This window comes from Carcharodon carcharias, chromosome 29, assembly GCF_017639515.1.
Source record: "Carcharodon carcharias isolate sCarCar2 chromosome 29, sCarCar2.pri, whole genome shotgun sequence".
Classification (NCBI taxonomy): domain Eukaryota; kingdom Metazoa; phylum Chordata; class Chondrichthyes; order Lamniformes; family Lamnidae; genus Carcharodon; species Carcharodon carcharias.
The window spans coordinates 6,179,741-6,203,795 of record NC_054495.1 but is presented as its reverse complement, the minus strand read 5'-3'; the positions used below and the strand labels follow the sequence as shown (position 1 = coordinate 6,203,795).

The 24,055-nt window shown below is 49.6% G+C and overlaps 2 protein-coding genes across 6 annotated transcripts in view; one reads left to right on the top strand and one right to left on the bottom strand.

Moving 5' to 3' along the window:
* LOC121271080 (uncharacterized protein YMR317W-like) overlaps positions 1–8,928 on the bottom strand; it is a 52,989-nt gene extending 44,061 nt beyond the window's left edge. For both annotated transcript variants that reach the window (XM_041176817.1, XM_041176815.1), the window contains exon 1: positions 8,773–8,928. The gene's annotated coding sequence lies outside the window, so the exon portion shown is untranslated. The remainder of the gene's footprint in view (positions 1–8,772) is intronic.
* The window catches only part of LOC121271079 (guanylate-binding protein 1-like), a 72,019-nt gene that overhangs the window by 4,992 nt on the left and 42,972 nt on the right, over positions 1–24,055 (top strand). For 3 of the 4 annotated variants that reach the window (XM_041176806.1, XM_041176808.1, XM_041176807.1), the window contains exon 2: positions 8,053–8,202. The exons of the other annotated variant lie outside the window; for it this stretch is intronic. The gene's annotated coding sequence lies outside the window, so the exon portion shown is untranslated. The remainder of the gene's footprint in view (positions 1–8,052; positions 8,203–24,055) is intronic. 4 annotated transcript variants of the gene reach the window in all.

Here is a 24,055-nt window from a genome sequence, read left to right as displayed (position 1 = left end):
ACACAGACTCCAGTGAAATTCTCCACACTGGGAGTTCTTTCTTGCCTTATTTCTGTCACTGCTGCCAAGAGAGTTCCCTCAGGCTCCATTTCCTTTGTAGACTGCCAGGATATTGGAGGTGAACTCAATAGAGAGAGAGACTCCAGTCACTCACTCTGTCATTTCACCCAGTGTCTCACCCCATTTATGCCTCCTCCCCCTCTCCTTCCCTATTCACCCTCACCCTCTTCATTTCCCCCCTGTCTCTCCCTCCATGTCATTCACTCTCCCAGTTCCAAAGTCCTCTGGGAATCCTGAATGTTGTTTACCTGCAGCCGAAAGGGCAGATTGGGCCTGAGATAAATGTCACATCAAAACAACAGCACCTCCGACAGTGTGAAGCTCCTTCAGTGCTGACCCTCCAACAGTGCAGCGCTGATCCAGTACTGACCCTCCGACAGTGCAGCGCTGATCCAGTACTGACCCTCTGAAAATGCAGCGCTCCTTCAGTACTGACCCTCCGACAGTGCGAAGCTCCGTCAGTGCTGACCCTCCGACAGTGCGAAGCTCCTTCAGTGCAGATCCTCCAACACTGTGACACTCTTTCATTACTGACCCTCCGACAATGTAGCCTTCCCACAGTACTCGGCATCCATCAGTGTAGCACTCCCTCAGTAATCACCCTAAGTCAATGCAGCACTCCCTCATACTGACCCTCGGATGGTGCAACACTCTCTCAATACAGACCCTCTAACAGTGCAACATTCCGTCAGTTATGACCCTCCGACACTGCAACACTCCCTCAATACTGACCCTCAGACTGTGCAGCATTCCCTCAGTACTGACCCTCTGACAGTGCAGCGCTCCCTCAGTACTTACCCTCTGACAGGGCAGCACTCCCTCAGTACTGACCCTCTGACAGGGCAGCACTCCCTCAGTACTGACCCTCTGACAGGGCAGCACTCCCTCAGTACTGACCCTCTGACAGTGCAGCACTCCTTCAATACTGACCCTCTGACAGTGCAGCACTCCTTCAATACTGACCCTCTGACAGTGCAGCACTCCCTCAGTACTGACCCTCTGACAGTGCAGCACTCCCTCAGTACTGACCCTCTGACAGTGCAGCACTCCCTCAGTACTGACCCTCTGACAGTGCAGCACTCCCTCAGTACTGACATTCCGACAGTGCAGCACTCCTTCATTACTGACCCTCCAACAGTGCAGCGCTTCTCCAGTACTGACGCTCCAACAGTGCAGCACTCCATCAGTACTGACCCTCCAACACTGTGACACTCCTTCAGTACTGACGCTCCGACAGTGCAGCACCCCCACAGTACTCGGCTTCCATCAGTGTAGCATTCACTCAGTAATCACCCTACGTCAGTGCTGCAGTCCGTCATACTGACGCTTGGACCGTGCAACACATCCTCAATACAGACCCTCTGACAGCGCAGCGCTCCCTCAGTACTGACCCTCTGTCAGTGCAGCACTGCCTCAGTTATGACTCTCGGACAGTGCAACGCTCCCTCAGTACTGACTCTCGAACAGTGCAGTGCTACCTTAGTACTGACCCTCTGACAGTGCAAAACTCCCTCAGTACTGACCCTCCGACAGTGCAAAACTCCCTCAGTACTGACCCTCCGACAGTGCAAAACTCCCTCAGTATTGATCCTCTGACAGTGCAAAACTCCCTCAGTACTGACCCTCCGACAGTGTGAAACTCCCTCAGTACTGACCCACCGACAGTGCAAAACTCCCTCAGTACTGACCCTCCGACAGTGCGACACTCCTTCAGTACTGAGCCTCCGGCAGTGCAACACTCCTTCAGTACTCAGCCTCCATCAGTGCAGCACTCCCTCAGTACTAACCATCCGTTAGTGCAGCACTCTCTCATACTGATCCTTTGCCAGTGCAATACTCCCTCAATACTGACTGTCTGACAGTGCAGCACTCCCTCAGTACTGACCCTCTGACAGTGCAGCATTCCCTCAGTACTAACCCTCTGACAGTGCAACACTCCCTCAATACTGACCCTCGGACCGCGCAGCACTCCCTCAATACTGACTTTCGGACAGTGTAGCACTCCCTCAGTACTGAACCTCGGTCGGTGCAGCAATCCCTCAGTACTAACCATCCTTCAGTGCAGCACTCTCTCATATTGTTCCTCTGACAGTGCAATACTCCCTCAATACTGACCCACTGACTGTGCAGCACTCCCTCAGTACTGACCCTCTGACAGTGCAGCACTCCCTCAGTACTGACCCTCTGACAGTGCAGCACTCCCTCAGTACTGACCCTCTGACAGTGCAGCACTCCCTCAGTACTGACCCTCTGACAGTGCAGCACTCCCTCAGTACTGACCCTCTGACAGTGCAGCGGTCCCTCAGTACTGACCTTCGGACAGTGCAGCACCCCCTCAGTACTGACCCTCCGACAGTGCAGAACCCCCTCAGTACTGACCCTCCGACAGTGCAGTGCTCCTTCAATACTGACCCTCCGACAGTGCAGCGCTTCTCCAGTACTGACGCTCCGACAGTGCAGCACTCCTTCAGTACTGACCCTCCAACACTGTGACACTCCTTCAGTACTGACGCTCCGACAATGCAGCACCCCCACAGTACTCGGCTTCCATCAGTGTAGCATTCACTCAGTAATCACCCTACGTCAGTGCTGCAGTCCGTCATACTGACGCTTGGACTGTGCAACACATCCTCAATACAGACCCTCTGACAGCGCAGCGCTCCCTCAGTACTGACCCTCTGTCAGTGCAGCACTGCCTCAGTTATGACTCTCGGACAGTGCAACGCTCCCTCAGTACTGACTCTCGAACAGTGCAGTGCTACCTTAGTACTGACCCTCTGACAGTGCAAAACTCCCTCAGTATTGATCCTCTGACAGTGCAAAACTCCCTCAGTACTGACCCTCCGACAGTGTGAAACTCCCTCAGTACTGACCCACCGACAGTGCAAAACTCCCTCAGTACTGACCCTCCGACAGTGCGACACTCCTTCAGTACTGAGCCTCCGGCAGTGCAGCACTCCCTCAGTACTCAGCCTCCATCAGTGCAGCACTCCCTCAGTACTAACCATCCGTTAGTGCAGCACTCTCTCATACTGATCCTTTGACAGTGCAATACTCCCTCAATACTGACTGTCTGACAGTGCAGCACTCCCTCAGTACTGACCCTCTGACAGTGCAGCATTCCCTCAGTACTAACCCTCTGACAGTGCAACACTCCCTCAATACTGACCCTCGGACCGCGCAGCACTCCCTCAATACTGACTTTCGGACAGTGTAGCACTCCCTCAGTACTGAACCTCGGTCGGTGCAGCAATCCCTCAGTACTAACCATCCGTTAGTGCAGCACTCTCTCATACTGATCCTTTGACAGTGCAATACTCCCTCAGTACTGACCCTCTGACAGTGCAGCACTCCCTCAGTACTGACCCTCTGACAGTGCAGCACTCCCTCAGTACTGACCCTCTGACAGTGCAGCACTCCCTCAGTACTGACCCTCTGACAGTGTAGTGCTCCCTCAGTACTGACCCTCCGACAGTGCAGCGCTTCTCCAGTACTGACGCTCCGACAGTGCAGCACTCCTTCAGTACTGACCCTCCAACACTGTGACACTCCTTCAGTACTGACGCTCCGACAGTGCAGCACCCCCACAGTACTCGGCTTCCATCAGTGTAGCATTCACTCAGTAATCACCCTACGTCAGTGCTGCAGTCCGTCATACTGACGCTTGGACCGTGCAACACATCCTCAATACAGACCCTCTGACAGTGCAGCGCTCCCTCAGTACTGACCCTCTGTCAGTGCAGCACTGCCTCAGTTATGACTCTCGGACAGTGCAACGCTCCTTCAGTACTGACTCTCGAACAGTGCAGTGCTACCTTAGTACTGACCCTCTGACAGTGCAGCACTCCCTCAGTACTGACCCTCTGACAATGCAGATCTCTGGGGAATTGTGAGTACATGAAGATAGTCACGGCTAAAGTGAATTGGGAAATTTAGGTTAAGGGATAGGTCAGTCGAGATGCAGTGGCAGACATTTTAGGAGATATTTCATAACATTCAGCAAAGATATATTCCACAGAGAAAGAAAAACTCTTATGGAAGGACACACCATCTGTGACTAACTAAAGAAGTTAAAGATAGTATCAATTTAAAAGAAAAAGTTTATAATTTCACAAAGGTTAGTCGTACGACTAAAGATTGGGCAGAATATAAAAAACAGCAAAGAATGGCTAGAAAGAAGATGAGGGAGAAATGAGAGTACGAGAGGAAGTTAGCTAGAAGTGTAAAGCAGATAGCAAGAGTTTCTACAGGTATTTAAAAAGGAAAAGCACTATGAGCGTTGGTCCTCTCGACAGTAAGAATGGGGAATTAATCATGGAAAATAAGGAAATAGCAGATAAATGGAAATGATATTTTGTGTCTGTCCTCCTTGTAGACAGAACAGAAAACGAGATAGAGTGGTGTGTGGAAAGAGAGGGGGAGGAGAGAGAGAAAGAGCGCGCGGTTAAAGTGAAAGCGGAGATAGAGGGTAGAAACAGTGAGGGGGATAAAGGGAGAGAGGGGGATTTGCGGTGGACAAGGGGAGGGAGATGGAGAGGTAGATAGAGAGATCAGTGAGACAAGGAGGTGGGGACGGGGCAAGAGAGATTGAGGGAGGGGTGGTGCTGGTGTTAGACTGCGTTAGACAGGCAAGGGTAAACTAAACAAGGGCGCTGATCCCGAATGAGCCTGTGTAATACTGGAGGTGAGAATGTTAGCAGCAGGGGTGGGCATACTGAACGACGAGAGCTGGAGAATTACCGACATGTCAAACATTCAGGAAGATGGATTTGGTATCTGACCTCACCCAGCGAGTCTCTCTCTCTCTCTGTGTGTTTAAGATACAAGCTGCTCACTTTCTGTTTCGCTTTGAGTTGAGTTCCACGGGAGCTCGGGTGCAGCCACACAAACCCCGAGGAGACGCACAGCGGGCGGTTCACGGACTCCCTGTCTCCAAGGAGGAATCAGTGCACAGGTGGACACCTCACACTTTGGCACCTCAGAAGCTGAAGCGACAGTTAAGGTCACCTGGCTCCACACTTACACCTGTGCGGTTAGCCTGCTCAGTGTAACTGTGGCTGTTCAGTATTCAGGGCCTTGTGTTGGTTCACGGTGTTTGAGCTCAAACTGAAACCCTGGGACCACTTTACATGGGGCTCCCTTTGCCCTACCATACCCCGCACCCCCCTCCCATACCCCACACCCCACACACAGACTCCAGTGAATTCTCCACACTGGGAGTTCTTTCTTGCCTTATTTCTGTCACTGCTGCCAAGAGCGTTTCCTCTGGCTCCATTTCCTTTGTAGACTGCCAGGATATTGGAGGTGAACTTGATAGAGAGAGAGACTCCAGTCACTCACTCTGTCATTTCACCAAGTGTCTCACTCCATTTATGCCTCCTCCCCCTCTCCTTCCCTATTTACCCTCACCCTCTTCATTTTCCCCCATCTCTCTCCCTCCATGTCATTCTCTATCCCAGTTCCAAAGTCCTCTGGGAATCCTGAATGTTGTTTACCTCCAATCGATAGGTCAGATTGGGCCTTGGATAAACGTCACATCAAAACAACAGCACATCCAACAGTGCAGCGCTTCAGCAGTACTTACCCTCCGACAGTTCAGCACTTCTCCAGTACTGACCCTCTGACAGTGCGAAACTCACTCAGTACTGACCCTCCGACAATGCGAAACTCCCTCAGTACTGACCCTCCGACAGTGCGAAACTCCCTCAGTACTGACCCTCCGACAGTGCGAAACTCCCTCAGTACTGACCCTCCGACAGTGCAAAACTCCCTCAGTATTGATCCTCTGACAGTGCAAAACTCCCTCAGTACTGACCCTCCGACAGTGCAAAACTCCCTCAGTATTGATCCTCTGACAGTGCAAAACTCCCTCAGTACTGACCCTCCGACAGTGTGAAACTCCCTCAGTACTGACCCTCCGACAGTGCAACACTCCCTCAGTACTCAGCCTCCATCAGTGCAGCACTCCCTCAGTACTAACCATCCGTTAGTGCAGCACTCTCTCATACTGATCCTTTGACAGTGCAATACTCCCTCAATACTGACTGTCAGACAGTGCAGCACTCCCTCAGTACTGACCCTCTGACAGTGCAGCATTCCCTCAGTACTAACCCTCTGACAGTGCAACACTCCCTCAATACTGACCCTCGGACCGCGCAGCACTCCCTCATTACTGACTTTCGGACAGTGTAGCACTCCCTCAGTACTGAACCTCGGTCGGTGCAGCAATCCCTCAGTACTAACCATCCTTCAGTGCAGCACTCTCTCATATTGATCCTCTGGCAGTGCAATACTCCCTCAATACTGACCCACTGACTGTGCAGCACTCCCTCAGTACTGACCTTCGGACAGTGCAGCACCCCCTCAGTACTGACCCTCCGACAGTGCAGCACCCCCTCAGTACTGACCCTCCGACAGTGCAGTGCTCCTTCAATACTGACCCTCCGACAGTGCAGTGCTCCTTCAGTACTGACCCTCCGACAGTGCAGCGCTCCTTCAGTACAGACCCTCCGACAGTACAGCGCTCCTTCAGTGCTGACCCTCCAACACTGTGACACTCCTTCAGTAGTGACCCTCCAACACTGACACACCTTCAGCATTGACCCTCCAACAGTGCAGCGCTTCTCCAGTACTGACCCTCCGACACTGTGACACTCCTTCAGTACTGACCCTCCGAGAGTGCATCCCTCCCTCAGTACTCGGCTTCCATCAGTGTAGCTCTCCCTCAGTAATCACCCTACGTCAGTGCAGCAGACCCTCATACTGACCCTCGGACAGTGCAACACTTCCTCAATACAGACCCTCTGACAGTGCAACAGTTCCTCAGCGCTGACCATCTGACAGTGCAGCGCTCCCTCAGTACTGACCCTCTGACAGTGCAGCACTCCCTCAGTACTGACTCTCGGACAGTGCAGCGCTCCCTCAGTACTGACCCTCGGACAGTGCAGCACTCACTCAGTTCTGACCCTCTGACAGTGCAGTGCTCCCTCAGTACTGAGGCTCTGACAATGCAGATCTCTGAGGAATTGTGAGGACATGAAGACAGTCACAGCTAAAGTGAACTGGGAAATTTAGGTTCAGGGATAGGTCAGTCGAGATGCAGTGGCAGACATTTTAGGAGATATTTCATAACATTCAGCAAAGATATATTCCACAGAGAAAGAAAGACACTTATGGAAGGACACAACATCAGTGACTAACTAAAGAAGTTAAAGATAGTATCAATTTGAAAGAAAAAGTTTATAATTTCACAAAGGTTAGTCGTACGACGAAAGATTGGGCAGAATATAAAAAACAGCAAAGAATGGCTAGAAAGAAGATGAGGGAGAAATGAGAGTACAAGAGGAAGTTAGCTAGAAGAGTAAAGCAGATGGCAAGAGTTTCTACAGGTATTTAAGAAGGAAAAGCACTATGAGCGTTGGGCCTCTCGACAGTAAGAAATATCATCTCAGAATTAATCATGGAAAATAAGGAAATGGCAGATAAACTGAGATGATATTTTGTGTCTATCCTCCTTGTCGTAGACAGAGAACAGAAAACAAGATAGAGTGGTGCGTGGAAAGAGAGGGGGAGGAGAGAGAGAAAGAGCGTGCGGTTAAAGTGAAAGCAGAGACAGAGGGTAGAAACAGTGAGGGGGATAAAGGGAGAGTGGGGGATTTGCGGTGGACAGGGGGAGGGAGATGGAGAGGGAGATAGAGAGATCAGTGAGACAAGGAAGTGGGGACGGGGCAAGAGAGATTGAGGGAGGGGTGGTGCTGGTGTTAGACCACTTTAGACAGGAAGGGGTTAACTGAACAAGGGCGCTGATCCCGAATGAGCCTGTGTAATACTGGAGGTGAGAATGTTAGCAGAAGTGGTGAGCATACTGAACGATGAGAGGTGGAGAATTACCGACATGTCAACCATTCAGGAAGATGGATTTGGTATCTGACCTCACCAGCGAGTCTCTCTCTCTCTGCGTTTAAGATACAAGCTGCTCACTTTCTGTTTCAGTTTGAGTTGAGTTCCGCGGGAGCTCGGGGGCAGCCACACAAACCCCGAGGAGGTGCACAGCGGGCGGTTCACGGACACCCTGTCTCCAAGGAGGATTCAGTGCACAGGCGGACACCTCACACTTTGGCAACTCAGAAGCTGAAGCGACAGGTAAGTTCACCTGGCTCCACACTTACACCTGGGCGGTTAGCCTGCTCGGAGTAACTTTGGCTCTTCAGTGTTCAGGGCCTTGTGTTGGTTCACTGTGTTTGAGCTCAAACTGAAACCCTGGGACCACTTTACATGGGGCTTCCTCTCCCCTACTCTACCCCCCCCCCCCCCCCCCCCACACCCCACACACAGACTCCAGTGAATTCTTCACACTGGGAGTTCTTTCTTGCCTTATTTCTGTCACTGCTGCCAAGAGAGTTTCCTAGGGCTCCATTTACTTTGTAGACTGCCAGGATATTGGATAAAAACAAAAAAACTGCGGATGCTGGAAATCCAAAACAAAAACAGAATTACCTGGAAAAACTCAGCAGGTACTGGAGGAGAACTTGATAGAGAGAGAGACTCCAGTCACTCACTCTGTCATTTCACCAAGTGTCTCACTCCATTTATGCCTCCTCCCCCTCTCCTTCCCTATTCACCCTCACCCTCTTCATTTCCCCCCTCTCTCTCCCTCCATGTCATTCTCTCTCCCAGTTCCAAAGTCCTCTGGGAATCCTGAATGTTGTTTACCTGCAGCCGATAGGGCAGATTGGGCCTTAGATAAACGTCGCATCAAAACAACAGCACCTCCAACAGTGCAACGCTTCTCCATTACTGACCATCCGACAGTGCAGCGCTGATCCAGTTCTGACCCTCCGACAGTGCGAAGCTCCTTCAGTGCTGAACCTGCAACAGTGTGACACTCCTTCAGTGCTGACCCTGCAACAGTGTGACACTCCTTCAGTACCGACCCTCTGACAGTGCAGACCTCCCACACGACTCGCCCTCCATCAGTGTAACGCTCCCTCAGTACTGACCCTCTGACAGTGCAGCACTCCCTCAGTACTGACCCTCTGACAGTGCAGCACTCCCTCAGTACTGACCCTCTGACAGCTCAGCACTCCCTCAGTACTGACCCTCAGACAGTGCAGCACACCCTCAGTACTGACCCTCGGACAGTGCAGCACTCCCTCAGTACTGACCCTCTGTCAGTGCATCACTCCCCCAGTACTGACCCTCTGCCAGTGCAGCACTCCCTCAGTACTGACCCTCTGACAATGCAGATCTCTGAGGAATTGTGAGGACATGAAGACAGTCACGGCTAAAGTGAACTGGGAAGTTGAGGTTCAGGGATAGGTCAGCTGAGATGCAGTGGTGGACAATTAAGGAGATATTCCAGAACATTCAGCAAAGATATATTCCACAGAGAAAGAAAGGGTCTTATGGAAAGACACACCATCTGTGACTAACTAAAGAAGTTAAAGATAGTATCAATTTGAAAGAAAATGTTTATAATTTCACACAGGTTAGTCATACGACTAAAGATTGGGCAGAATATAAAAAACAGCAAAGAATGGCGAGAAAGAAGATGAGGGAGAAATGAGAGTACAAGAGGAAGTTAGCTAGAAGTGTAAAGCAGATGGCAAGAGTTTCTACAGGTATTTAAAAAGGAAAAGAACTATGAGCATTGGTCTTCTCGACAGTAAGAATGGGGAATTAATCATGGAAAATAAGGAAATAGCAGATAAATTGAAATGATATTTTGTGTCTGTCTTCCTTGTCGTAGACAGAGAACAGAAAACTAGATAGAGTGGTGCGTGGAAAGAGAGGGGGAGGAGAAAGAGTGCGCAGTTAAAGTGAAAGCGGAGATAGAGGGTAGAAACAGTGAGGGGGATAAAGGGAGAGAGGGGGATTTGCGGTGGACAGGGGGAGGGAGATGGAGAGGTAGATAGAGAGATCAGTGAGATAAGGAGGTGGGGACGGGGGAAGAGAGATTGAGGGAGGGGTGGTGCTGGTGTTACACCGCATAAGACAGGAAGGGGTTAACTGAACAAGGGCGCTGATCCGAATGAACCTGTGTGAATACTGGAGGTGAGAATGTTAGCAGAAGGGGTGCTGAACGACGGGAGCTGGAGAATTACCGACATGTCAAATATTCAGGAAGATGGATTTGGTATCTGACCTCACCCAGCAAGTCTCTCTCTCTCTCTGTGTGTTTAAGATACAAGCTGCTCACTTTCTGTTTCAGTTTGAGTTGAGTTCCACTGGAGCTCAGGTGCAGGCACACAAACCCTGAGGAGACGCACAGCGGGCTGTTCACGGACTCCCTGTCTCCAAGGAGGAATCAGTGCACAGGCGGACACATCACTCTGGCACCTCAGAAGCTGAAGCGACAAATAAGGTCACCTGGCTCGACACTTACACCTGGGCGGTTGGCCTGCTCGGAGTAACTGTGGCTGTTCAGTATTCAGGGCCTTGTTTTGGTACACTGTGTTGGAGCTCAAACTGAAACTTGACATGTGTCTCCCTCTCCCATTCTCCAAACTTCCCCCCCCCCCCCCCAACCCCCGCACCCCACACACAGACTCCAGTGAATTCTCCACACTGAGAGTTGTTTCTTGCCTTATTACAGTCACTGCTGCCAGGAGCGTTTCCTCTGGCTCCATTTCCTTTGTAGACTGCCAGGATATTGGAGGTGAACTCGATAGAGAGAGAGACTCCAGTCACTCACTCTGTCATTTCACCCAGTGTCTCACCCCATTTATGCCACCTCCCCCTCTCCTTCCCTATTTACACTCACCCTCCTCATTTCCCCCCTCTCTCTCCCTCCATGTCATTGTCTCTCCCAGTTCGAATGTCCTCTGGGAATCTTGAATGTTGTTTACCTCCAGCCGATAGGGCAGATTGGGCCTTAGATAAACGTCGCATCAATACAGCAGCACATCCAACAGTGCAACGCTTCTCCAATACTGACCATCTGACAGTGCAGCACTCCCTCAGTACTGACCCTCTGACAGTGCAGCACTCCCTCAGTACTGATCCACTGACAGTGCAGCACTCCCTCAGTACTGACCCACTGACAGTGCAGCACTCCCTCAGTACTGACACTCTGACAGTGCAGCACTCCCTCAGTATTGACCCTCTGACAGTGCAGCATTCACCCAGTACTGACCCTCTGACAGTGCAGCGCTCCCTCAGTACTGACCCTCTGACAATGCAGATCTCTGAGGAATTGTGAGGACATGAAGACAGTCACGGCTAAAGTGAACTGGGAAATTTAGGTTCAGTGATAGGTCAGTCGAGATGCAGTGGCAGACATTTAAGGAGGTATTCCAGAACATTCAGCAAAGATATATTCCACAGAGAAGGAAAGAGTCTTTTGGAAGGACACACCATCTGTGACTAACTAAAGAAGTTAAAGATAGTATCAATTTGAAATTAAAAGTTTATAATTTCACACAGGTTAGTCGTATGACTAAAGATTGGGCAGAATATAAAAAACAGCAAAGAACGGCTAGAATGAAGATGAGGGAGAAATGAGAGTACAAGAGGAAGTTAGTTAGAAGTGTAAAGCAGATGGCAAGAGTTTCTACAGATATTTAAAAAGGAAAAGAACTATGAGCGTTGGTCTTCTCGACAGTAATAATGGGGAATTAATCATGGAAAATAAGGAAATAGCAGATAAATTAAAATGATATTTTGTGTCTGTCTTCCTTGTCGTAGACAGAGAACAGAAAACTATATAGAGTGGTGCGTGGAAAGAGAGGGGGAGGAGAAAGAGTGCGCGGTTAAAGTGAAAGCGGAGATAGAGGGTAGAAACAGTGAGGGGGATAAAGGGAGAGAGGGGGATTTGCGGTGGACAGGGGGAGGGAGATGGAGAGGTAGATAGAGAGATCAGTGAGATAAGGAGGTGGGGACGGGGGAAGAGAGATTGAGGGAGGGGTGGTGCTGGTGTTAGACCGCATAAGACAGGAAGGGGTTAACTGAACAAGGGCGCTGATCCGAATGAACCTGTGTGAATACTGGAGGTGAGAATGTTAGCAGAAGGGGTGGGCATACTGAACGACGGGAGCTGGAGAATTACCGACATGTCAAACATTCAGGAAGATGGATTTGGTATCTGACCTCACCCAGCGAGTCTCTCTCTCTCTCTGTGTGTTTAAGATACAAGCTGCTCACTTTCTGTTTCAGTTTGAGTTGAGTTCCACTGGAGCTCAGGTGCAGCCACACAAACCCCGAGGAGACGCACAGCGGGCTGTTCACAGACTCCCTGTCTCCAAGGAGGAATCAGTGCACAGGCGGACACATCACTCTGGCACCTCAGAAGCTGAAGCGACAAATAAGGTCACCTGGCTCGACACTTACACCTGGGCGGTTGGCCTGCTCGGAGTAACTGTGGCTGTTCAGTATTCAGGGCCTTGTTTTGGTACACTGTGTTGGAGCTCAAACTGAAACTTGACATGTGTCTCCCTCTCCCATTCTCCAAACTCCCCCCCCCCCCCCCAACCCCCGCACCCCACACACAGACTCCAGTGAATTCTCCACACTGAGAATTGTTTCTTGCCTTATTACAGTCACTGCTGCCAGGAGCGTTTCCTCTGGCTCCATTTCCTTTGTAGACTGCCAGGATATTGGAGGTGAACTCGATAGAGAGAGAGACTCCAGTCACTCACTCTGTCATTTCACCCAGTGTCTCACCCCATTTATGCCACCTCCCCCTCTCCTTCCCTATTTACACTCACCCTCCTCATTTCCCCCCTCTCTCTCCCTCCATGTCATTGTCTCTCCCAGTTCGAATGTCCTCTGGGAATCTTGAATGTTGTTTACCTCCAGCCGATAGGGCAGATTGGGCCTTAGATAAACGTCGCATCAATACAGCAGCACATCCAACAGTGCAACGCTTCTCCAATACTGACCATCTGACAGTGTAGCACTCCCTCAGTACTGACCCTCTGACAGTGCAGCACTCCCTCAGTACTGATCCACTGACAGTGCAGCACTCCCTCAGTACTGACCCACTGACAGTGCAGCACTCCCTCAGTACTGACACTCTGACAGTGCAGCACTCCCTCAGTACTGACCCTCTGACAGTGCAGCATTCACCCAGTACTGACCCTCTGACAGTGCAGCGCTCCCTCAGTACTGACCCTCTGACAATGCAGATCTCTGAGGAATTGTGAGGACATGAAGACAGTCACGGCTAAAGTGAACTGGGAAATTTAGGTTCAGTGATAGGTCAGTCGAGATGCAGTGGCAGACATTTAAGGAGGTATTCCAGAACATTCAGCAAAGATATATTCCACAGAGAAGGAAAGAGTCTTTTGGAAGGACACACCATCTGTGACTAACTAAAGAAGTTAAAGATAGTATCAATTTGAAATTAAAAGTTTATAATTTCACACAGGTTAGTCGTATGACTAAAGATTGGGCAGAATATAAAAAACAGCAAAGAACGGCTAGAATGAAGATGAGGGAGAAATGAGAGTACAAGAGGAAGTTAGTTAGAAGTGTAAAGCAGATGGCAAGAGTTTCTACAGATATTTAAAAAGGAAAAGAACTATGAGCGTTGGTCTTCTCGACAGTAATAATGGGGAATTAATCATGGAAAATAAGGAAATAGCAGATAAATTAAAATGATATTTTGTGTCTGTCTTCCTTGTCGTAGACAGAGAACAGAAAACTAGATAGAGTGGTGCGTGGAAAGAGAGGGGGAGGAGAAAGAGTGCGCGGTTAAAGTGAAAGCGGAGATAGAGGGTAGAAACAGTGAGGGGGATAAAGGGAGAGAGGGGGATTTGCGGTGGACAGGGGGAGGGAGATGGAGAGGTAGATAGAGAGATCAGTGAGATAAGGAGGTGGGGACGGGGGAAGAGAGATTGAGGGAGGGGTGGTGCTGGTGTTAGACCGCATAAGACAGGAAGGGGTTAACTGAACAAGGGCGCTGATCCGAATGAACCTGTGTGAATACTGGAGGTGAGAATGTTAGCAGAAGGGGTGCTGAACGACGGGAGCTGGAGAATTACCGACATGTCAAACATTCAGGAAGATGGATTTGGTATCTGACCTCACCCAGCGAGTCTCTCTCTCTCTCTGTGTGTTTAAGATACAAGCTGCTCACTTTCTGTTTCAGTTTGAGTTGAGTTCCACTGGAGCTCAGGTGCAGCCACACAAACCCCGAGGAGACGCACAGCGGGCTGTTCACAGACTCCCTGTCTCCAAGGAGGAATCAGTGCACAGGCGGACACATCACTCTGGCACCTCAGAAGCTGAAGCGACAGTTAAGGTCACCTGGCTCGACACTTACACCTGGGCGGTTGGCCTGCTCGGAGTAACTGTGGCTGTTCAGTATTCAGGGCCTTGTTTTGGTACACTGTGTTGGAGCTCAAACTGAAACTTGACATGTGTCTCCCTCTCCCATTCTCCAAACTACCCCCCCCCCCCCAACCCCCGCACCCCACACACAGACTCCAGTGAATTCTCCACACTGAGAGTTGTTTCTTGCCTTATTACAGTCACTGCTGCCAGGAGCGTTTCCTCTGGCTCCATTTCCTTTGTAGACTGCCTGGATATTGGAGGTGAACTCGATAGAGAGAGAGACTCCAGTCACTCACTCTGTCATTTCACCCAGTGTCTCACCCCATTTATGCCACCTCCCCCTCTCCTTCCCTATTTACACTCACCCTCCTCATTTCCCCCCTCTCTCTCCCTCCATGTCATTGTCTCTCCCAGTTCGAATGTCCTCTGGGAATCTTGAATGTTGTTTACCTCCAGCCGATAGGGCAGATTGGGCCTTAGATAAACGTCGCATCAATACAGCAGCACATCCAACAGTGCAACGCTTCTCCAATACTGACCATCTGACAGTGCAGCACTCCCTCAGTACTGACCCTCTGACAGTGCAGCACTCCCTCAGTACTGATCCACTGACAGTGCAGCACTCCCTCAGTACTGACCCACTGACAGTGCAGCACTCCCTCAGTACTGACACTCTGACAGTGCAGCACTCCCTCAGTATTGACCCTCTGACAGTGCAGCATTCACCCAGTACTGACCCTCTGACAGTGCAGCGCTCCCTCAGTACTGACCCTCTGACAATGCAGATCTCTGAGGAATTGTGAGGACATGAAGACAGTCACGGCTAAAGTGAACTGGGAAATTTAGGTTCAGTGATAGGTCAGTCGAGATGCAGTGGCAGACATTTAAGGAGGTATTCCAGAACATTCAGCAAAGATATATTCCACAGAGAAGGAAAGAGTCTTTTGGAAGGACACACCATCTGTGACTAACTAAAGAAGTTAAAGATAGTATCAATTTGAAATTAAAAGTTTATAATTTCACACAGGTTAGTCGTATGACTAAAGATTGGGCAGAATATAAAAAACAGCAAAGAACGGCTAGAATGAAGATGAGGGAGAAATGAGAGTACAAGAGGAAGTTAGTTAGAAGTGTAAAGCAGATGGCAAGAGTTTCTACAGATATTTAAAAAGGAAAAGAACTATGAGCGTTGGTCTTCTCGACAGTAATAATGGGGAATTAATCATGGAAAATAAGGAAATAGCAGATAAATTAAAATGATATTTTGTGTCTGTCTTCCTTGTCGTAGACAGAGAACAGAAAACTAGATAGAGTGGTGCGTGGAAAGAGAGGGGGAGGAGAAAGAGTGCGCGGTTAAAGTGAAAGCGGAGATAGAGGGTAGAAACAGTGAGGGGGATAAAGGGAGAGAGGGGGATTTGCGGTGGACAGGGGGAGGGAGATGGAGAGGTAGATAGAGAGATCAGTGAGATAAGGAGGTGGGGACGGGGGAAGAGAGATTGAGGGAGGGGTGGTGCTGGTGTTAGACCGCATAAGACAGGAAGGGGTTAACTGAACAAGGGCGCTGATCCGAATGAACCTGTGTGAATACTGGAGGTGAGAATGTTAGCAGAAGGGGTGCTGAACGACGGGAGCTGGAGAATTACCGACATGTCAAACATTCAGGAAGATGGATTTGGTATCTGACCTCACCCAGCGAGTCTCTCTCTCTCTCTGTGTGTTTAAGATACAAGCTGCTCACTTTCTGTTTCAGTTTGAGTTGAGTTCCACTGGAGCTCAGGTGCAGCCACACAAACCCCGAGGAGACGCACAGCGGGCTGTTCACAGACTCCCTGTCTCCAAGGAGGAATCAGTGCACAGGCGGACACATCACTCTGGCACCTCAGAAGCTGAAGCGACAGTTAAGGTCACCTGGCTCGACACTTACACCTGGGCGGTTGGCCTGCTCGGAGTAACTGTGGCTGTTCAGTATTCAGGGCCTTGTTTTGGTACACTGTGTTGGAGCTCAAACTGAAACTTGACATGTGTCTCCCTCTCCCATTCTCCAAACTCCCCCCCCCCCCAACCCCCGCACCCCACACACAGACTCCAGTGAATTCTCCACACTGAGAGTTGTTTCTTGCCTTATTACAGTCACTGCTGCCAGGAGCGTTTCCTCTGGCTCCATTTCCTTTGTAGACTGCCTGGATATTGGAGGTGAACTCGATAGAGAGAGAGACTCCAGTCACTCACTCTGTCATTTCACCCAGTGTCTCACCCCATTTATGCCACCTCCCCCTCTCCTTCCCTATTTACACTCACCCTCCTCATTTCCCCCCTCTCTCTCCCTCCATGTCATTGTCTCTCCCAGTTCGAATGTCCTCTGGGAATCTTGAATGTTGTTTACCTCCAGCCGATAGGGCAGATTGGGCCTTAGATAAACGTCGCATCAATACAGCAGCACATCCAACAGTGCAACGCTTCTCCAATACTGACCATCTGACAGTGCAGCACTCCCTCAGTACTGACCCTCTGACAGTGCAGCACTCCCTCAGTACTGATCCACTGACAGTGCAGCACTCCCTCAGTACTGACCCACTGACAGTGCAGCACTCCCTCAGTACTGACACTCTGACAGTGCAGCACTCCCTCAGTATTGACCCTCTGACAGTGCAGCATTCACCCAGTACTGACCCTCTGACAGTGCAGCGCTCCCTCAGTACTGACCCTCTGACAATGCAGATCTCTGAGGAATTGTGAGGACATGAAGACAGTCACGGCTAAAGTGAACTGGGAAATTTAGGTTCAGTGATAGGTCAGTCGAGATGCAGTGGCAGACATTTAAGGAGGTATTCCAGAACATTCAGCAAAGATATATTCCACAGAGAAGGAAAGAGTCTTTTGGAAGGACACACCATCTGTGACTAACTAAAGAAGTTAAAGATAGTATCAATTTGAAATTAAAAGTTTATAATTTCACACAGGTTAGTCGTATGACTAAAGATTGGGCAGAATATAAAAAACAGCAAAGAACGGCTAGAATGAAGATGAGGGAGAAATGAGAGTACAAGAGGAAGTTAGTTAGAAGTGTAAAGCAGATGGCAAGAGTTTCTACAGATATTTAAAAAGGAAAAGAACTATGAGCGTTGGTCTTCTCGACAGTAATAATGGGGAATTAATCATGGAAAATAAGGAAATAGCAGATAAATTAAAATGATATTTTGTGTCTGTCTTCCTTGTCGTAGACAGAGAACAGAAAACTAGATAGAGTGGTGCGTGGAAAGAGAGGGGGAGGAGAAAGAGTGCGCGGTTAAAGTGAAAGCGGAGATAGAGGGTAGAAACAGTGAGGGGGATAAAGGGAGAGAGGGGGATTTGCGGTGGACAGGGGGAGGGAGATGGAGAGGTAGATAGAGAGATCAGTGAGATAAGGAGGTGGGGACGGGGGAAGAGAGATTGAGGGAGGGGTGGTGCTGGTGTTAGACCGCATAAGACAGGAAGGGGTTAACTGAACAAGGGCGCTGATCCGAATGAACCTGTGTGAATACTGGAGGTGAGAATGTTAGCAGAAGGGGTGCTGAACGACGGGAGCTGGAGAATTACCGACATGTCAAACATTCAGGAAGATGGATTTGGTATCTGACCTCACCCAGCGAGTCTCTCTCTCTCTCTGTGTGTTTAAGATACAAGCTGCTCACTTTCTGTTTCAGTTTGAGTTGAGTTCCACTGGAGCTCAGGTGCAGCCACACAAACCCCGAGGAGACGCACAGCGGGCTGTTCACAGACTCCCTGTCTCCAAGGAGGAATCAGTGCACAGGCGGACACATCACTCTGGCACCTCAGAAGCTGAAGCGACAGTTAAGGTCACCTGGCTCGACACTTACACCTGGGCGGTTGGCCTGCTCGGAGTAACTGTGGCTGTTCAGTATTCAGGGCCTTGTTTTGGTACACTGTGTTGGAGCTCAAACTGAAACTTGACATGTGTCTCCCTCTCCCATTCTCCAAACTCCCCCCCCCCCCCCAACCCCCGCACCCCACACACAGACTCCAGTGAATTCTCCACACTGAGAGTTGTTTCTTGCCTTATTACAGTCACTGCTGCCAGGAGCGTTTCCTCTGGCTCCATTTCCTTTGTAGACTGCCAGGATATTGGAGGTGAACTCGATAGAGAGAGAGACTCCAGTCACTCACTCTGTCATTTCACCCAGTGTCTCACCCCATTTATGCCACCTCCCCCTCTCCTTCCCTATTTACACTCACCCTCCTCATTTCCCCCCTCTCTCTCCCTCCATGTCATTGTCTCTCCCAGTTCGAATGTCCTCTGGGAATCTTGAATGTTGTTTACCTCCAGCCGATAGGGCAGATTGGGCCTTAGATAAACGTCGCATCAATACAGCAGCACATCCAACAGTGCAACGCTTCTCCAATACTGACCATCTGACAGTGCAGCACTCCCTCAGTACTGACCCTCTGACAGTGCAGCACTCCCTCAGTACTGATCCACTGACAGTGCAGCACTCCCTCAGTACTGACCCACTGACAGTGCAGCACTCCCTCAGTACTGACACTCTGACAGTGCAGCACTCCCTCAGTATTGACCCTCTGACAGTGCAGCATTCACCCAGTACTGACCCTCTGACAGTGCAGCGCTCCCTCAGTACTGACCCTCTGACAATGCAGATCTCTGAGGAATTGTGAGGACATGAAGACAGTCACGGCTAAAGTGAACTGGGAAATTTAGGTTCAGTGATAGGTCAGTCGAGATGCAGTGGCAGACATTTAAGGAGGTATTCCAGAACATTCAGCAAAGATATATTCCACAGAGAAGGAAAGAGTCTTTTGGAAGGACACACCATCTGTGACTAACTAAAGAAGTTAAAGATAGTATCAATTTGAAATTAAAAGTTTATAATTTCACACAGGTTAGTCGTATGACTAAAGATTGGGCAGAATATAAAAAACAGCAAAGAACGGCTAGAATGAAGATGAGGGAGAAATGAGAGTACAAGAGGAAGTTAGTTAGAAGTGTAAAGCAGATGGCAAGAGTTTCTACAGATATTTAAAAAGGAAAAGAACTATGAGCGTTGGTCTTCTCGACAGTAATAATGGGGAATTAATCATGGAAAATAAGGAAATAGCAGATAAATTAAAATGATATTTTGTGTCTGTCTTCCTTGTCGTAGACAGAGAACAGAAAACTAGATAGAGTGGTGCGTGGAAAGAGAGGGGGAGGAGAAAGAGTGCGCGGTTAAAGTGAAAGCGGAGATAGAGGGTAGAAACAGTGAGGGGGATAAAGGGAGAGAGGGGGATTTGCGGTGGACAGGGGGAGGGAGATGGAGAGGTAGATAGAGAGATCAGTGAGATAAGGAGGTGGGGACGGGGGAAGAGAGATTGAGGGAGGGGTGGTGCTGGTGTTAGACCGCATAAGACAGGAAGGGGTTAACTGAACAAGGGCGCTGATCCGAATGAACCTGTGTGAATACTGGAGGTGAGAATGTTAGCAGAAGGGGTGCTGAACGACGGGAGCTGGAGAATTACCGACATGTCAAACATTCAGGAAGATGGATTTGGTATCTGACCTCACCCAGCGAGTCTCTCTCTCTCTCTGTGTGTTTAAGATACAAGCTGCTCACTTTCTGTTTCAGTTTGAGTTGAGTTCCACTGGAGCTCAGGTGCAGCCACACAAACCCCGAGGAGACGCACAGCGGGCTGTTCACAGACTCCCTGTCTCCAAGGAGGAATCAGTGCACAGGCGGACACATCACTCTGGCACCTCAGAAGCTGAAGCGACAGTTAAGGTCACCTGGCTCGACACTTACACCTGGGCGGTTGGCCTGCTCGGAGTAACTGTGGCTGTTCAGTATTCAGGGCCTTGTTTTGGTACACTGTGTTGGAGCTCAAACTGAAACTTGACATGTGTCTCCCTCTCCCATTCTCCAAACTACCCCCCCCCCCCCAACCCCCGCACCCCACACACAGACTCCAGTGAATTCTCCACACTGAGAGTTGTTTCTTGCCTTATTACAGTCACTGCTGCCAGGAGCGTTTCCTCTGGCTCCATTTCCTTTGTAGACTGCCTGGATATTGGAGGTGAACTCGATAGAGAGAGAGACTCCAGTCACTCACTCTGTCATTTCACCCAGTGTCTCACCCCATTTATGCCACCTCCCCCTCTCCTTCCCTATTTACACTCACCCTCCTCATTTCCCCCCTCTCTCTCCCTCCATGTCATTGTCTCTCCCAGTTCGAATGTCCTCTGGGAATCTTGAATGTTGTTTACCTCCAGCCGATAGGGCAGATTGGGCCTTAGATAAACGTCGCATCAATACAGCAGCACATCCAACAGTGCAACGCTTCTCCAATACTGACCATCTGACAGTGCAGCACTCCCTCAGTACTGACCCTCTGACAGTGCAGCACTCCCTCAGTACTGATCCACTGACAGTGCAGCACTCCCTCAGTACTGACCCACTGACAGTGCAGCACTCCCTCAGTACTGACACTCTGACAGTGCAGCACTCCCTCAGTATTGACCCTCTGACAGTGCAGCATTCACCCAGTACTGACCCTCTGACAGTGCAGCGCTCCCTCAGTACTGACCCTCTGACAATGCAGATCTCTGAGGAATTGTGAGGACATGAAGACAGTCACGGCTAAAGTGAACTGGGAAATTTAGGTTCAGTGATAGGTCAGTCGAGATGCAGTGGCAGACATTTAAGGAGGTATTCCAGAACATTCAGCAAAGATATATTCCACAGAGAAGGAAAGAGTCTTTTGGAAGGACACACCATCTGTGACTAACTAAAGAAGTTAAAGATAGTATCAATTTGAAATTAAAAGTTTATAATTTCACACAGGTTAGTCGTATGACTAAAGATTGGGCAGAATATAAAAAACAGCAAAGAACGGCTAGAATGAAGATGAGGGAGAAATGAGAGTACAAGAGGAAGTTAGTTAGAAGTGTAAAGCAGATGGCAAGAGTTTCTACAGATATTTAAAAAGGAAAAGAACTATGAGCGTTGGTCTTCTCGACAGTAATAATGGGGAATTAATCATGGAAAATAAGGAAATAGCAGATAAATTAAAATGATATTTTGTGTCTGTCTTCCTTGTCGTAGACAGAGAACAGAAAACTAGATAGAGTGGTGCGTGGAAAGAGAGGGGGAGGAGAAAGAGTGCGCGGTTAAAGTGAAAGCGGAGATAGAGGGTAGAAACAGTGAGGGGGATAAAGGGAGAGAGGGGGATTTGCGGTGGACAGGGGGAGGGAGATGGAGAGGTAGATAGAGAGATCAGTGAGATAAGGAGGTGGGGACGGGGGAAGAGAGATTGAGGGAGGGGTGGTGCTGGTGTTAGACCGCATAAGACAGGAAGGGGTTAACTGAACAAGGGCGCTGATCCGAATGAACCTGTGTGAATACTGGAGGTGAGAATGTTAGCAGAAGGGGTGCTGAACGACGGGAGCTGGAGAATTACCGACATGTCAAACATTCAGGAAGATGGATTTGGTATCTGACCTCACCCAGCGAGTCTCTCTCTCTCTCTGTGTGTTTAAGATACAAGCTGCTCACTTTCTGTTTCAGTTTGAGTTGAGTTCCACTGGAGCTCAGGTGCAGCCACACAAACCCCGAGGAGACGCACAGCGGGCTGTTCACAGACTCCCTGTCTCCAAGGAGGAATCAGTGCACAGGCGGACACATCACTCTGGCACCTCAGAAGCTGAAGCGACAGTTAAGGTCACCTGGCTCGACACTTACACCTGGGCGGTTGGCCTGCTCGGAGTAACTGTGGCTGTTCAGTATTCAGGGCCTTGTTTTGGTACACTGTGTTGGAGCTCAAACTGAAACTTGACATGTGTCTCCCTCTCCCATTCTCCAAACTCCCCCCCCCCCCCCAACCCCCGCACCCCACACACAGACTCCAGTGAATTCTCCACACTGAGAGTTGTTTCTTGCCTTATTACAGTCACTGCTGCCAGGAGCGTTTCCTCTGGCTCCATTTCCTTTGTAGACTGCCAGGATATTGGAGGTGAACTCGATAGAGAGAGAGACTCCAGTCACTCACTCTGTCATTTCACCCAGTGTCTCACCCCATTTATGCCACCTCCCCCTCTCCTTCCCTATTTACACTCACCCTCCTCATTTCCCCCCTCTCTCTCCCTCCATGTCATTGTCTCTCCCAGTTCGAATGTCCTCTGGGAATCTTGAATGTTGTTTACCTCCAGCCGATAGGGCAGATTGGGCCTTAGATAAATGTCGCATCAATACAGCAGCACATCCAACAGTGCAACGCTTCTCCAATACTGACCATCTGACAGTGCAGCACTCCCTCAGTACTGACCCTCTGACAGTGCAGCACTCCCTCAGTACTGATCCACTGACAGTGCAGCACTCCCTCAGTACTGACCCACTGACAGTGCAGCACTCCCTCAGTACTGACACTCTGACAGTGCAGCACTCCCTCAGTATTGACCCTCTGACAGTGCAGCATTCACCCAGTACTGACCCTCTGACAGTGCAGCGCTCCCTCAGTACTGACCCTCTGACAATGCAGATCTCTGAGGAATTGTGAGGACATGAAGACAGTCACGGCTAAAGTGAACTGGGAAATTTAGGTTCAGTGATAGGTCAGTCGAGATGCAGTGGCAGACATTTAAGGAGGTATTCCAGAACATTCAGCAAAGATATATTCCACAGAGAAGGAAAGAGTCTTTTGGAAGGACACACCATCTGTGACTAACTAAAGAAGTTAAAGATAGTATCAATTTGAAATTAAAAGTTTATAATTTCACACAGGTTAGTCGTATGACTAAAGATTGGGCAGAATATAAAAAACAGCAAAGAACGGCTAGAATGAAGATGAGGGAGAAATGAGAGTACAAGAGGAAGTTAGTTAGAAGTGTAAAGCAGATGGCAAGAGTTTCTACAGATATTTAAAAAGGAAAAGAACTATGAGCGTTGGTCTTCTCGACAGTAATAATGGGGAATTAATCATGGAAAATAAGGAAATAGCAGATAAATTAAAATGATATTTTGTGTCTGTCTTCCTTGTCGTAGACAGAGAACAGAAAACTAGATAGAGTGGTGCGTGGAAAGAGAGGGGGAGGAGAAAGAGTGCGCGGTTAAAGTGAAAGCGGAGATAGAGGGTAGAAACAGTGAGGGGGATAAAGGGAGAGAGGGGGATTTGCGGTGGACAGGGGGAGGGAGATGGAGAGGTAGATAGAGAGATCAGTGAGATAAGGAGGTGGGGACGGGGGAAGAGAGATTGAGGGAGGGGTGGTGCTGGTGTTAGACCGCATAAGACAGGAAGGGGTTAACTGAACAAGGGCGCTGATCCGAATGAACCTGTGTGAATACTGGAGGTGAGAATGTTAGCAGAAGGGGTGCTGAACGACGGGAGCTGGAGAATTACCGACATGTCAAACATTCAGGAAGATGGATTTGGTATCTGACCTCACCCAGCGAGTCTCTCTCTCTCTCTGTGTGTTTAAGATACAAGCTGCTCACTTTCTGTTTCAGTTTGAGTTGAGTTCCACTGGAGCTCAGGTGCAGCCACACAAACCCCGAGGAGACGCACAGCGGGCTGTTCACAGACTCCCTGTCTCCAAGGAGGAATCAGTGCACAGGCGGACACATCACTCTGGCACCTCAGAAGCTGAAGCGACAGTTAAGGTCACCTGGCTCGACACTTACACCTGGGCGGTTGGCCTGCTCGGAGTAACTGTGGCTGTTCAGTATTCAGGGCCTTGTTT